General features: G+C 38.4%; 2 long non-coding RNA genes across 3 annotated transcripts in view; both read right to left on the bottom strand.

The window, feature by feature from the left end:
- LOC134728806 (uncharacterized) overlaps positions 1-4,658 on the bottom strand; it is a 569,286-nt gene extending 564,628 nt beyond the window's left edge. Inside the window, exon 1 of one of the 2 annotated variants that reach the window (XR_010109631.1) lies at positions 4,146-4,658. This is a non-coding gene — a long non-coding RNA (uncharacterized LOC134728806). The remainder of the gene's footprint in view (positions 1-4,145) is intronic. The other variant, XR_010109630.1, reaches the window with a different exon arrangement.
- A 1,087-nt stretch (positions 4,659-5,745) lies between these two features.
- LOC130540721 (uncharacterized) overlaps positions 5,746-14,469 on the bottom strand; it is a 42,040-nt gene continuing 33,316 nt past the window's right edge. Inside the window, exon 6 of the long non-coding RNA XR_008954713.2 lies at positions 5,746-5,863. This is a non-coding gene — a long non-coding RNA (uncharacterized LOC130540721). The remainder of the gene's footprint in view (positions 5,864-14,469) is intronic.

Below are 14,469 nucleotides of genomic sequence, written 5' to 3'. Positions count from 1 at the left end.
CTCGAATGCCTAGGTTTATATCCTGATCATTATCCCTCACCCTGTGCTCTCAGGTGATAGATGATTTGATTATTTTTTACCTCCTGTTTTTAGCCTAATTGGTATTTTCGTGAGCCCTCTTTACTACCTGATTGGTCTGGTGTGAGCTGAGTTACAAGCCCTGTGTTTAAAGGTAGGTGCAGTCACCTTCCCCAGCGAGGCTTAGGAATTCTTAGTCAGCCTAGGAAATCCAGCTAGTCCTGTCTCTCATAGAGACCTAGACATCCAAATATAAGAAGCACAAAGAACACCCGAGAAATTCATTGCAAAAAGATCTTCGCCTAGGCATATTGAGTTCTTTCCCTTAAAATGAGAACACAAGGGCATTACCCACCATGAGGCCTCATATGATATTCCCCATTCTGAGCCCAGAACACCCAGAACTTTGGAAATTGGCTATTGCCGTGGTTGGCCTGCGAGTATGGGAAGAGGAAATTTTCTGTCTGTTGTCCCCACTACTGCCCCTCACATCCGTGATTCTGAACCCCATGATAAATCCTCTTTGAACTCTCTTCCTCTTTTAGATGCTGATCCTCCTTTATGGGACTCTGATTGGCCTTATGATAATTCTTCTTCACCCAGGTATGCACCTCCACCTCTTCGGCATTCCCGAGCACCTCGGATTGCTTCTTTACAGTGGAGGACATCGGGCATTGCCACTGCCGCTTCTCTCCCTCAGTATCAATGTAGATTGAAACATTCCGCTTTGTTTACCTCCAACCTGACTATTCCTATACAGAGTTGTGTTAAGCCTTCTTACATGCCGTTAGTGGGAAATATCAAAATTTGGAGGAACAATCAAACTGTCCAATGCATTAATTGTCATTTATACACTTGTGTTAACTCCCATTTTGACTTCAGGAAAAGTGTAATGTTGGTGTGAGCTTGAGAAGTGAGAAGGAATCTGGATACTGGTAACTTTACCCAGACCTTGGGAATCTTCACCCTCAGTACATTTAATTAATGAAGTGTTACAACGAATTCTCAAGAGATCTAAGAGATTCGTTTTCACTTTAATTGCTGTGATCATGGGCCTAATTACAGTCACTGCACTGGTCACCACTGCCGGAGTGGCATTACACCAATCTATTCAAATGGCTCATTTTGTTAATGATTGGCAAGCTAATTCCACCCAAATGTGGAATTCTCAACAGGGCATTGATCAAAAATTAGCTAATCAAATTAATGATTTAAGACAGTCTGTTATTTGGCTTGGAGATCAGCTAATAAGTCTCAAACATCGCATGCAAATGCAGTGCGATTGGAATACTTCTGATTTCTGTATCACACCATATTCCTACAAGAAGACTGATCATTCATGGGAAATGGTCAAAGGACACCTGCTGGGTAGGGAAGATAATTTATCCTTGGACATAACTAAATTAAAGAAACAAATTTTTGAAGGCTCTCAAGCTCATTTATCCATTTTGCCTGGAACTGAGGCACTAGATCAGGTGGCAGAAAGTCTTTCTGGACCAAACCCCACAACTTGCATTAAGTCTATTGGGGGCTCCACTGTAGTAAATTTTGGAATTATGTTTCTTTGTTTAATCAGCTTGTTTTTAGTGTGCTGGACCAGTCAAAGAATCCTGCGTCAAAAACGAGAGAATGAATAAGCCTTCATTGCCATGGCACATTTATATAAAAAGAAAGGGAAAGATGTTGCAGGAAGTCAGGGACCCCAAGTGGAGGGACCGGCTGGAGCCGTGGCAGAGGACATAAATTGTGAAGATTTCATGGACATTTATCAGTTCCCAAATAATACTTTTATAATTTCTTATGCCTGTCTTTACTTTAATCTTTTAATCCTGTTATCTTCATAAACTGAGGATGTATGTCACCTGAGGACCACTGTGATAATTATGTTAACTGTACAAATTGTTTGTAAAACATGTGTGTTTGAACAATATGAAATCAGTGCACCTTGAAAATGAACAGAATAACAGTGATTTTTAGGGAACAAGGGAAGATAACCATAAGGCCAGACTGCCTGCAGAGTCGGGCAAAAAAAGCTGTATTTTTTTTTCTTGCAGAGAACCTATAAATGGCCATGCAAGTAGGGAAGATGTTGCTAAATTCTTTTTCTAGCAAGGAATATTAACATTAATATTAATACCCTGGGGAAGGAATGCATTCCTGGGGGCAGGTCTATAAATGGCCACTCTGGGAATGTCTGTCTGATGTGGTTGAGATAAGGACTGAGATACGCCCTGGTCTCCTGCAGTACCCTCAGGCTTACTAGGGTGGATAAAAACTCCGCCCTGATAAATCTGTGGTCAGACCAGTTCTCTGCTCTCGAACCCTGTTTTCTGTTGTTTAAAATGTTTATCAAGACAATACATGCACTGCTGAACATAGACCCTTATCAGTAATTCTGCTTTTGCCCTTTGCCTTGTGATCTTTGTTGGACCCTTATCAGTAGTTCTGCTTTTGCCCTTTGTCCTGTTCCCTCCGAAGCATGTGATCTTTGTTCTGCCTTTTGCCCTTTGAAGCATGTGATCTTTGTACCTACTCTCTGTTATTACACCCCCTCCCCTTTTGAAACCCTTAATAAAAAACTTGCTGGTTTGAAACCCTTAATAAAAAACTCAGGTGGGCATCATGGTCCTACCGATATGTGATGTCACCCCCAGCAGCCCAGCTATAAAACTCCTCTCTTTATACTGTCTCTCTTTTTATTTCTCAGCCGGCCAACACTTATGGAAAATAGAAAAAAACCTACGTTGAAATATTGGGCGCAGGTTCGCCCAATGCCCATTTCTTCATTGTACAGTAAAATCCAACATGATACTTCCCTCTGGAACAGACATTGAAGTTTTGCTCTAATCTGTGGAAATTGTCCAAATGGCATACAGCAAATGAGGAAACATCTATTTAAGAAAATCTACTAAAACTCAGAACAATGAGAGTCTGTAACATTTGAGCCACCTTCTACACTCTCCCTCTTTACCCTAAGCTCAGCCTAACAGAAACTTCAATCCAAGTTGTCAAAAAGATGAGTTCCTTCTCTTTACAATTTCTGATCAAGAGTTGCCATATTTTATTGGGAGGGGGAAACCACTAACATTTTTCATCCTCTCCAACTCCATGAAGAGGATATATTCCAGGTCCATGTTGCCAAAGGGTTGGTGGCTATCTTCCTCCCACCGGCTCTCAGTCAGGATGGAGTGTCTACTCTGTGCATGGCTGGCAAGAAGATTGGCGTTCTGATTTTCCTGACATGAACTCAATCTTTGGGCAGCACCCCACGCCAGGAGAGTCAAGACAAAAAGTCTGGAGGACCAGAGGCTAACTCCTCCAGCCAGTGCCTGGAGTAGGGTTGAGACATCTTAACCAAATGAAAGGGGAATCCATAGGAAAAGGGACATCTGAATGCCCCCCAAAGGAATTGATTTTATTTTAAACAGAATATGGTGAAGTTCAAGTATAAGGGTACTAACAGTGGATCTCTCGGCAGAAACTCTACAAGCTAGAAGAGAGTGGGGGCCAATATTCAACATTCTTAAAGAAAAGAATTTTCAACCCAGAATTTCATATCCAGCAAAAACAAATAGCTCTTCTTAAGTGAGAGCAAAAAGTTTAACCATAGGCCAGCTAGTTCACCAGACAGAAAAAGAGAAAGAAGTACATAGGAAGTGCCCTCCTGGGATCTCCATAAACCTCAAAAACTGTCTTTAAAAACTACTACTGCAGCTGGGTATGGTGGCTCATACCTGTAATCCCAGCACTTTGGGAGGCCAAGGCAGGTGGATCACCTGAGGTCAAGAATTAGAGACCAGCCTGGCCAACATGGTGAAACCCCATCTCTACTAAGAATACAAAAATTAGCCTGGCTGGTGATGGACACTTGTAATTCCAGCTACTCAGGAGGCTGAGGCAAGGGAATCGCTTGAACCCAGGAGGCAGAGGTTGCAGTGAGCCAAGATCACGCCACCACACTCCAGCCTGGGTGACAGAGCAAGACTCTGTCTCAAAAAACCAAAACAAAAACCAAAAGAAAACAAAACAAGAAATAAAACTAATACTACATGGGTTTAATCAGATAATGCTACAGAGCAATTTATGAACAACTCCAGACACGCCGCCTTAAAAGCTGTAACACTCACCACGAAAGTCTGCAGCTTCACTCCTAAGCCAGCAAGACCACAAACCCATCAGAAAGAAGAAACTCCAAACACATCCAAACATCAGAAAGAACAAACTCCAGACGCGCCACCTTAAAAGCTGTTAACACTCACCGCAGAAGTCCGCAACCTCATTCTTAAAGTCAGTAAGACCAAGAACTCACCAATTCCAGACACATTTTGGTACGCCCCAGGGCATTGTCCAAAACAATAGAGCAATCAGCTGATAATTGGGATGTAATATCAAATGAGCCAGGCAGCTTAACAGAGAGATCAGGAAAGGAGAAAGAGAGCCCTGCTAAAACTGTTGTCCCAAGTAACTATGAATGTCCAAAGCTGTGCCTTACTTAGGAGAGACACTGCAGGGAAATAGGCTTCATTAAAATAGACTGGCCATGTCACCAATCAATAAACAAGCAAATGATAATGAAAACAGCCCACCTAACAGGGAAGGGGAATCATTAGTCCTTGCTTAGGAGTAGGCGAGGTGGGATGATTTGGGGGTACAGAGGATTTTTTTGGAGTAATGCAAATATTAGAAAATTGGTTGTGGTGATGATTACACAACTCTGTAAATATATTAAAAGCAATGGAAAAATCGTATGGTATGTGAATTATATTTCAAGGAAGATGTTTTAAAAATACCTGAAATTACTATTTAAGCATAGAAACCAACAGTTCATCCTCAAACGCTCTGAAATGTATTTAGACTGCCAAGTGAAAGATGTTTTTCAGCCAAAGCAGAAATTGTAAACTTGCCTAGGTTTATTCAAATAGTTTGGCAGGGAACCTGTGGGAATTGAGTTCTGGGCTGATGGTCAGCCAGCACTTCCAGTGACCAGTAGTGACGGAGGGTGGCACATCATTTATCATGTTTGTTGCTGGCTAAAATAAACACTGCTGCCTCTGGGCCATGCACTGGACATGTAAAATCTTCCCAAGTCTGCAGTGCTATGAACTCTGCAGACCTATGTATGTTATCAAAAATATCACACTGACCTTATGCCTGTGAGCATCAGACTAGTAAGGAAAGTGAAAGATTTTAGAAAAGGGAATCTAATTAGGAACATCCCTTTATCCTCATATCGTTCTATTTGTTTAAAAAGTTTACCATTTTCAGGTGATGCTCCATTTTTTATTGCAATTTTTGAGTGTGTTAACAAGAATGTTTTCTGAACTCATCATTGATTTGCTTCTTCTAAATGGAAACCTCTTGTCTGAACATTTATGTGTCTAAGACCAAATAGTGTTCATTCTAACTTGAATGGGAGGTGTTTGCTGTCAATTCCTGTAACTTATTTAGCCCTGACTGAGGAAAGCTATTCTTCTGCAATAATGATGTTCTGTGACTTTCAGTATAGTGTGGGGGGAATATTTAGGGGGAAAAATGACCTGCTTAAATAGTCAAATCAGTGGCAATTATTGAGATAACAGTCATTCAATCATCTAACGTCATTAATTCAACATATGCTAGAGATGGTGCTAGGTCTTGAGGCTGTAGAAGTGAAATAGTAACAGCTTTTGCCCACCCATTACAAGGGTCTTGCCTGACAGTCCTACAACAAAAGACAGGTTACAAGAGAAAAGCATAACAAATTTATTTAACAAAGTTTTACGTGACGCAGGAGACTTCAGAAATGAAAGCCCAAAGATCCAGGGAAAACTTGACAGTTTTTTGCTTGCACTCAATGCAGGATCAGCTGTATAGAAATACGATTGGACCAAAAGGGTATGTTGTAATGGTGATAAACTGAAGGAGCCCAGTAAGGCCTGTTTTCTCAGATTCTTCCGGGCCTCTCTATGTAGCATTCCTTCTTCCAGGTATAGGGTATGACACCTGTCACATAAGGACCCTCAAGGGAAAAGGGAGAAGACCAGAGAGTAAAGTTTATAGGTTTTATGGCCTGCTTTCAAGGAGAATAGTTTTAGTTTCTATGACCCACTTTTGGTAGAGAAATGGGGAAAGGAGAAAGGAGAATAGGAGAAGGTCAGAGAGAAATTCTTGCTTCTGAGGCCCTTCCAATTTCCTTCCATTGAAAGTACTCAGCAGACCATGGTGTTATATTTTGGGATGACATGTTCTAAGCCCCAACCAGGGCCATGGCAGTGCCTAAGATATAGCACACACACTCAAGGAAAGCCCTAGTCAGTGGCATTGCCTTAAGGTGAACTCAAACTGCTGACCTGAAGGGATGTCTGTGATGCAAATTATTATTTCCATGTCTATTCAGTTTGCTTTTCTTTCTCTCAGTTAAAGGGAAAGAATATCCCAAGTCTTTGTATTCAGAGGAATGTTCATCCTCATTCTCTGAATATCCATCCAGAGGGGCTAGAGAAGTGAAGTGAGAAATTATAGGTGTTTACGCAATCATGACAAATAGAAGACACTTGGATGCAACATTACCAACATCCCTTGCTGTCTTCTACCCTAAATTACTTGTGAAATTGAAATATAGTTACAAAAGCATCTTCCTCATTTCAAACAAAAATTGTGAAATGTATAAGTTACAATTAAGAGGTTATAATTCTTAAAAGAATTCCAAAAAGCAAAAGCTTCCAAGTAAGTGTAAATCACATCAGAAAAGTTGAGAAAATAATTTGTAAAAAGTAGAATGAGGGAGGCAATCCTGGATCTTATTGACAGGGCAATGAAAGTAATAGCACATGGACTTTTCATTACATTGTTTCTTAAGCTGGTATTATGTGAAATATAATAAAATGATCGGTATCACCCTAGAGACATCTGAACCATCAAAAACTGGAGAGCAAGAAAAAAATGACTAATGGAGAATCTCCATGCTGTTGCTGTAGTTTAAACTGACAGAAAGCACCCCCTCTCCCTTTCACTCATTGTGGACTCACCCTTAGGACTAGCTGTGGTGATGGTCTCCAGGCTCAACTGATGTCACTTCAGGTCTTTTTGGAGTCTGTCTCTTTTTCTATTTTCTGCCCAGTCAGATACCACTGTAGCCTAGTGCACTTCATTTTAAATGAACTTAGGAAAATGTTTCTGACCATCTTTTTTTAAAAAAGTACTGTTTTTCTATCTTTTTAATCCATGTAATACTTTCACTTGATTTTTTGGAAAAATTTACATGGTGCCGAAAAGCATATGTAACTCAACCCAAATCAATAGAAGCAAAGGTTTCTGTTTTCGTAGTTGCCTCTACATTTCCATAGTACTTGCTTATGTAGCTATTTCTTGATTGGTTAGTTTCAGACATCATGTATTGACTTACCTTTAGATGAGAAAAGGACTTACCCTCCTTGCACTATATCCTGCCTTCCCATTTTAGATATATCATCATATCTCATTAAACAGTTAAGCCTTACATTAATAAGTCTATGTAAATACAATAATTGATTAAACAGTCAGAAAGTTACTATGATTCTATTTGCTTTTGTGCTTCAGAGTTTTTCTTGCTCTTGCCATATATATTAATCAAATACTGTTAGTTCTAAATCGTCCATCTACTGTATCAAGTGCTCTTTTATTCTGTGGATCTTCCTTTCTGTCTACCTTCCTGCTCCAAACCAAACTGGCAAATCTCTAAACCTGTCTGTGTGTGACAGATACTTAATATATTATTGGGAAACTTCATGGCAGTATACAGAGATATTCCTCATTCCTTTATTTTACTTTTTAATTTTTTTCAGTTAAAAATGGAGTCTCGTCCTGTCTCCCAGGTTGGAGTGCAGTGGCATGATCATAGCTCACTGTAACCTTGAACTCCTGGGTTCCAGCAATCCTCCCACCTCAGCCACCCAAGTAGCTAGATCTAGAGGTGCATGCAACCATGCCCATTTTTTTCATTTTAATACTTTTTTTTTTATTGTAGACATAGAGCCTCACTTTGTTGCCCAGGCTGGTCTTGAACTCCTATCCTCAAGTGATCCTACCACATCAGCCTTCTAAAGTGCTCAGATTAGTGACATGAGCCATGGCACCTGGCCCCTCATTCCTTTTTATAGCCGCATGGTGTTTCATTGCTTGGGTCCACCATATTTCATTCCAGCAGTCCCCTACATATAGAATTTTTTCTCTTTAGCTTTTTGCTTTTGAAATAGTGCTGTATCAAACAGCTTTGAGCATAAGCCTTTTATTTTTTATTGATTCCTAGAAATGGTATTACTTGGTCAGAGAATAAATTTATATGCAATTATTCTAGATATTGCTAAATTTCCTTCCATTGGGTTTTATATTTTTGCGCTCTCTTCAGTTATAAATATAATTGCATATTCACTCATAATCTCTCAAACAAAGTACTTGTCAAATTTAGGGAAATCTTTCAAATTGATAAATCAGAAATTGGATCATAATTTTGAGTGCAGTGGCGCAATCTCGGCTCACTGCAACCTCCACCTCCCTGGTTCCAGCAATTCCCCTGCCTCAGCCTCCCGAGTAGCTGGGCTTACAGGCACATGCCCGCAGGCCCGGCTAATTTTTAGTAGAGACAGGGTTTCATCATGTTGGCTAGACTGAAATAATCATGTTCTTAATCTGTATTTTGCTTATTGTGAGTGAGACTAAGCATTTTTTTCACATTATTCACAGATATTTAAACTTACCAATTCACTCTGCTCATATTCTATAGCTCATTTTAGAATTACAGAAAATCATTTTATTTTAATCTATTATTATTTTAATGACAAACTAGCTTAGAATCAGGTCATTTTCTATAGGATTACTGGCTTCTTCTGTATTTTAGAAGCTATTTATATAAAAAGACATTGACTTTTTATCTATAAGTAAACACATATCTGGTCTTGTTATAAATTTTGCAAGAAATATTCCCCTGTGAAATAAAGTGATGGTTATTAGAATAGAAGTTATATAACATATACTGCTGAATTAAGGACTTAATCCATCAATTCCAACCTTATTCGATCCTTTTACTTTTTTAAAACATGATAGATTTTGAATTTTGTCAAATGCCTTTTCTGTGTCTATATAAGCAGATATAAGCATGAGGTATTTTATCTTAACTCTAATGTGTTAGATTTCATTAATGGGACTTCCTGATATTTAACGACTCTTCAATTCCTAGAATAAAGCTTACTTGGTCATAATGTATAGAGTTTTTAAATAAATCTATTTGCTAGTAATTGATCTAAGATTTTAATGCAGATATTTATAAATGGGATCGGTCTGCAGTTTTCTTTTTTCATTGAATCTGTCAGGTTATAGAAGAAAATATTTTGCTGATTTTATAAAAATAAACTTAAAAGTTTAACCTCTTTTTCCCTGGACTGGAAAGACTTAAGGTGCATCGAGATTATATGATGTTTAACGTGCACTTTAGAGAATGAAGTAAGAAGTTTGTGAAGCCATCAAAGTCTAAAGCTTTTATTGTGATGGAGCTTGTTAGCTGCTTCCCCTTTTCTTCTATGGCAATTGCTGTCTTTAGATATTCTCTCTACTGGGGCCAATTTGAGTAAGCAGTATTTTTATACAAAATTTTCTTGAAAACTGGCATAAGACAGGGATGCCCTCTCTCACCACTCCTATTCAACATAGTGTTGGAAGTTCTGGCCAGGGCAATCAGGAAGAGAAAGAAATAAAGGGTATTCAATTAGGAAAAGAGAAAGTCAAATTGTCCCTGTTTGCAGATGACATAATTGTATATTTAGAAAACCCCATCATCTCAGCCCAAAATCTTCTTAAGCTGATAAGAAACTTCAGCAAAGTCTCAGGATACAAAATCAATGTGCAAAAATCACAAGCATTCCTATACACCAATAACAGACAAACAGAGAGCCAAATCATGAGTGAACTCCCATTCATAATTGCTTCAAAGAGAATAAAATACCTAGGAATCCAACTTACAAGGGATGTGAGGACCTCTTCAAGGAGAACTACAAACCACTGCTCAACGAAAGAAAAGAGGACACAAACAAATGGAAGAACATTCCATGTTCATGGATAGGAAGAATCAATATTGTGAAAATGGCCATAGTGCCCAAGGTAATTTATAGATTCAACACCATCCCCATCAACTTACCAATGACTTTCTTCACAGAATTGGAAAAAACTACTTTAAAGTTCAAATGGAACCAAAAAAGAGCCCGCATTGCCAAGAAAATCGTAAGCCAAAAGAACAAAGCTGGAAGCATCACGCTACCTGACTTCAAACTACACTACAAGTCTACAGTAACCAAAACAACATGGTACTGGTACCAAAACAGAGATGTAGACCAATGGAACAGAATAGAGCCCTCAGAAATGATACCACACATCTACAACCATCTGATCTTTGACAAACCTGACAAAAACAAGAAATGGGGAAAGGATTCCTTGTTTAATAAATGGTGCTGGGAAAACTGGCTAACCATATGTAGAAAGCTGAAACTGGATCTCTTCCTTACACCTTACACAAAAATTAATTCAAGATGGATTCAAGACTTAAATGTTAAACCTAAAACCATAAAAACCCTAGAAGAAAACCTAGGCAATACCATTCAGGCCATAGGCATGGGTAAGGACTTCATGACTAAAACACCAAAAGCAATGGCAACAAAAGCCAAAATTGACAAATGGGATCTAATTAAACTAAAGAGCTTCTGCACAGCAAAAGAAACTACCATCAGAGTGAATAGGCAAAGTACAGAATGGGTGAAAATTTTTACAATCTACCCATCTGACAAAGGGCTAATATCCAGAATCTACAAAGAACTTAAACAAATTTACAAGAAAAAATCAAACAAACCCATTAAAAAGTGGGTGAAGGATATGAACAGACACTTCTCAAAATAAGACATTTATGCAGCCAATAGACACATGAAAAAATGCTCATCATCACTGGCCATCAGAGAAATGCAAATCAAAACCACAATGAGATACCATCTCACACCAGTTAGAATGGCGATCAATAAAAAGTCAGGAAACAACTGGTGCTGGAGAGGATATGGAGAAATAGGAACACTTTTACACTGTTGGTGGGACTGTAAACTAGTTCAACCATTGTGGAAGTCAGTGTGGCAATTCCTCAAGGATCTAGAACTAGAAATGCCATTTGACCCAGCCATCCCGTTACTGGGTATATACCCAACCGATTATAAATCATGCTGCTATAAAGACACATACAAACATATGTTTATTGCAGCACTATCCGCAATAGCAAAGACTTGGAACCAACCCAAATGTCCATCAATGATAGATTGGATTAAGAAAATGTGGCACATATACACCGTGGAATATTATGCAGCCATTAAAAAGGATGAGTTCATGTCCTTTGTAGGGACATGGATGAAGCTAGAAACCATCATTCTGAGCCAACTATCACAAGGACAGAAAACCAAACACTGCATGTTTTCACTTATAGGTGGGAATTGAACAATGAGAACACCTGGACACAGGGTGGGGAACATCACACACCAGGGCCTGTCCTGGGGTTGGGGGAGGGGGGAGGGATAGCATTAGGAGATATACCTAATGTAAATGATGAGTTAATGGGTGCAGCACACCAACATGGCACATGTATACATACGTGACAAACCTGCACGTTGTGCACATGTACCCTAGAACTTAAAGGATAATAATAATAAAAAATATATGTATCTATTTTATCTAGGTTTTAAATTTTAAGTTGCCTACAGGTTTTTTAGTTTTTTTGTTTTTAATAAAAATCCTACTGTATACAACATTAAACATGGACACACATCTTACTCTCAATATTTCAATAGTACCACCTGGGCTATGATAATCTCATCATAGCTACTATTAAACAATATATTAGTTTTATATTCTTAACTTGAATGTATTGTACTTTAAGTTGTACTCTTTTATATTTAGCTAAATTTACTTATAGACTTTCTACTAATTGGCAATTTGCCAGCTTACAGGTGGACATGTGTGCTACTTCTGTACATTTTTATTGCAAAGAAATCCTGTAGAAGACCTGCTAGAAAGGTCTCCCATCTTTTCCAGTGAAGCGTACTTTGGCAGATGAAACAAGAGAAGATTTAGGTAGTCAAGCAAAATTTAACATCTCTCTCTTCTATAGTTACACTGAAACATTTTCTAGACCTTGATAAGTCTTTGCGACAACGCCCTCATTCTTGTACCATTTCCTCCTTTATGGTTCCCTAAGCCCTCATCTCTTTTTATCTCTTCTACCTGAAAATCACTTCTCTGACCTCCCTTTATCTACTAAGAAAATATTTTTAATATTTCTTCTCTCTTCCCCTCTCCTCTATATGCCTCATTTTGAAACATTTGTTCTTCCAAAGACACCATATTTATTAAAGTTACGTTTTTTCACTCATGCTATCAGTGTTCCATGATTGCATATCAAAGCAAAGAATCCTTTAAGATTCTTAGCTATCCTTTAGGATCGCTTACGACACTTAATACATTTCTCTTTCATTTGCTGATATTTTTTAAAATGGTTCTTTATCCCTACTATATTTTGGGGATTCCCAGGTCTAGAGATTCTATTCTGGGGATGCACAATAATAAAATAATTCTTTTCCAAGTAGTCCCAACAAGAAGAACATAGAAACTTGAAGAAGCTGAGTTTCAGTGTACATGGAAATAGCATGTTTCATTATGCAAATAGATTTCCCCTGAACTGGCCTGCATTAAGAAAGAGCATCTGCTAATTATACCAGGGGGCAAGACTACAAAGGCCAATTTACATTCTATGTGTGGTGTCCTTGATTTGTTTCTGAGAACCAAAACAATATAAAGGGTTACAGATGGTTTAATTATTGACAGTCACTCCCTTACTTTCTCCCTGAGGGTGTCAGGGTCTGAGGCTCTGCTCACCTCACAGCAGTGGCTCAGCCACCCTGGCGAAGGCTTCCAGGATCCCCTTAGCATAGGCTCAAAGGTGGGGGTCTTTCTGTTAGCCTCTGAATGACACTATGCTCAATATAATGATAAATAAAATGAAACAAACTAGTGGACTCCTTCTATTTAATTGCTTCCTCTTTGTCTGCTGTTAGCCTTTGTCTATGTTGAAGTAACTGCTTCCTCTCACTAAAGTACATTCTTGGTGAGATTATTTTTCTTGTATCTTATCCAAAGTTCTGTTTTGCGTGTGTGTGTGTGTGTGTGTGTGTGTGTGTGTGTGTGTGACTTATCCACAGACCTGATTAAAATCCAATTATCAAGGGACAGTGCAACACAATAGGTTGCATCCTGGAGCAGCAGCTGTGAGACCTGCACTCTCCTTCCAAATTTGGCTCTTATTGGTGGAGTGGCCTTGAACAACCTCTTTTGCTCAGTTCCCATATGCGAAAAATAGGGTAACAATGAATATTTCACAGGAATTTTATAATTAATAGTATATATGAAAACATTCATTAAAAACTAAAAAACCATATATGAAGAGAAAAAATGCAATTACTGTATGCTTTGTAGCACTTATTTATTTAAAGCTTATATCTGCCAGTCCTCTTATAGCTAATTTTAAGTCTATTTTTAAGTACATTAAAACTTTGAATATTAACAACAACTCTTTAAATAGGTACTGTTATCCTCATTTTACAGATGAAGAAACTGAGGTTCAGAGAGGTTAAGTAGCTTGCTGAAGGTCACACAAGCAGAGTGGTTTGGCTATGGAGGCTAGGTTTTTGATCATGACATTGTACTCCTTTGTGTACAGTATCTTGGGCATAAGAGGCCCCCCAAAAGGAGAAAGAGGTAGTTAATTAAGCATAGTAAGTTATATATAGTAAAAGATATTTAAAAGTTTTTAATACTGTGCTTTGACATATTCAGCATCCTTGGCCTATTAAAATAAGCCCACCAACTTTCTAATTAACAGAGCCCAAACTGTAATTGTTATTTCATGTTTATTTTCAAAGCTACTTGTGAATGGCAGCATCTGTGAGCTTTTGGTGGATGCTTCTGTAGGTGCCTTCCAAGTAGTCATTCAAGTAGGACAAACAAAAATTTCATGCAAATATTCATGAATACTGACAGTTTTTAAAAATCTGTACTATTAGAAAGTGATTTTGTTATCTAAGAGTTAACCTATGTCTAACAAAAATGTTTATTTTTTGAGTCACCAAATTTATTTGAAAACCTTTCCCATTCAGGCAGGAGAACACTGATTTTCATCTCATTTCAATTTAAACACTGTAATTCCTTCTCACCACACCCTTCAAGAAAAGTCTATTAGTTATTTTTCCTTCCATATTTTTGGTTGCGGTTGGTACAGGTGAATATACATAAAATGGACCTATTGATTTCAAGGCAAATATCATCAATTACAGCCACTTAAGACTAGGACATCCTCACCTCTGCTTGGTTTTTACTGGTGGTGACCCACATAGCCTGTGACTTGACATGGTCTATTTT

The sequence above is a fragment of the Pan paniscus genome, chromosome 14 (assembly GCF_029289425.2).
Source record: "Pan paniscus chromosome 14, NHGRI_mPanPan1-v2.0_pri, whole genome shotgun sequence".
Classification (NCBI taxonomy): Eukaryota; Metazoa; Chordata; class Mammalia; order Primates; family Hominidae; genus Pan; species Pan paniscus.
Note: the sequence above shows the minus strand (reverse complement) of the source record. Positions and strands in the feature narration are given on the sequence as shown.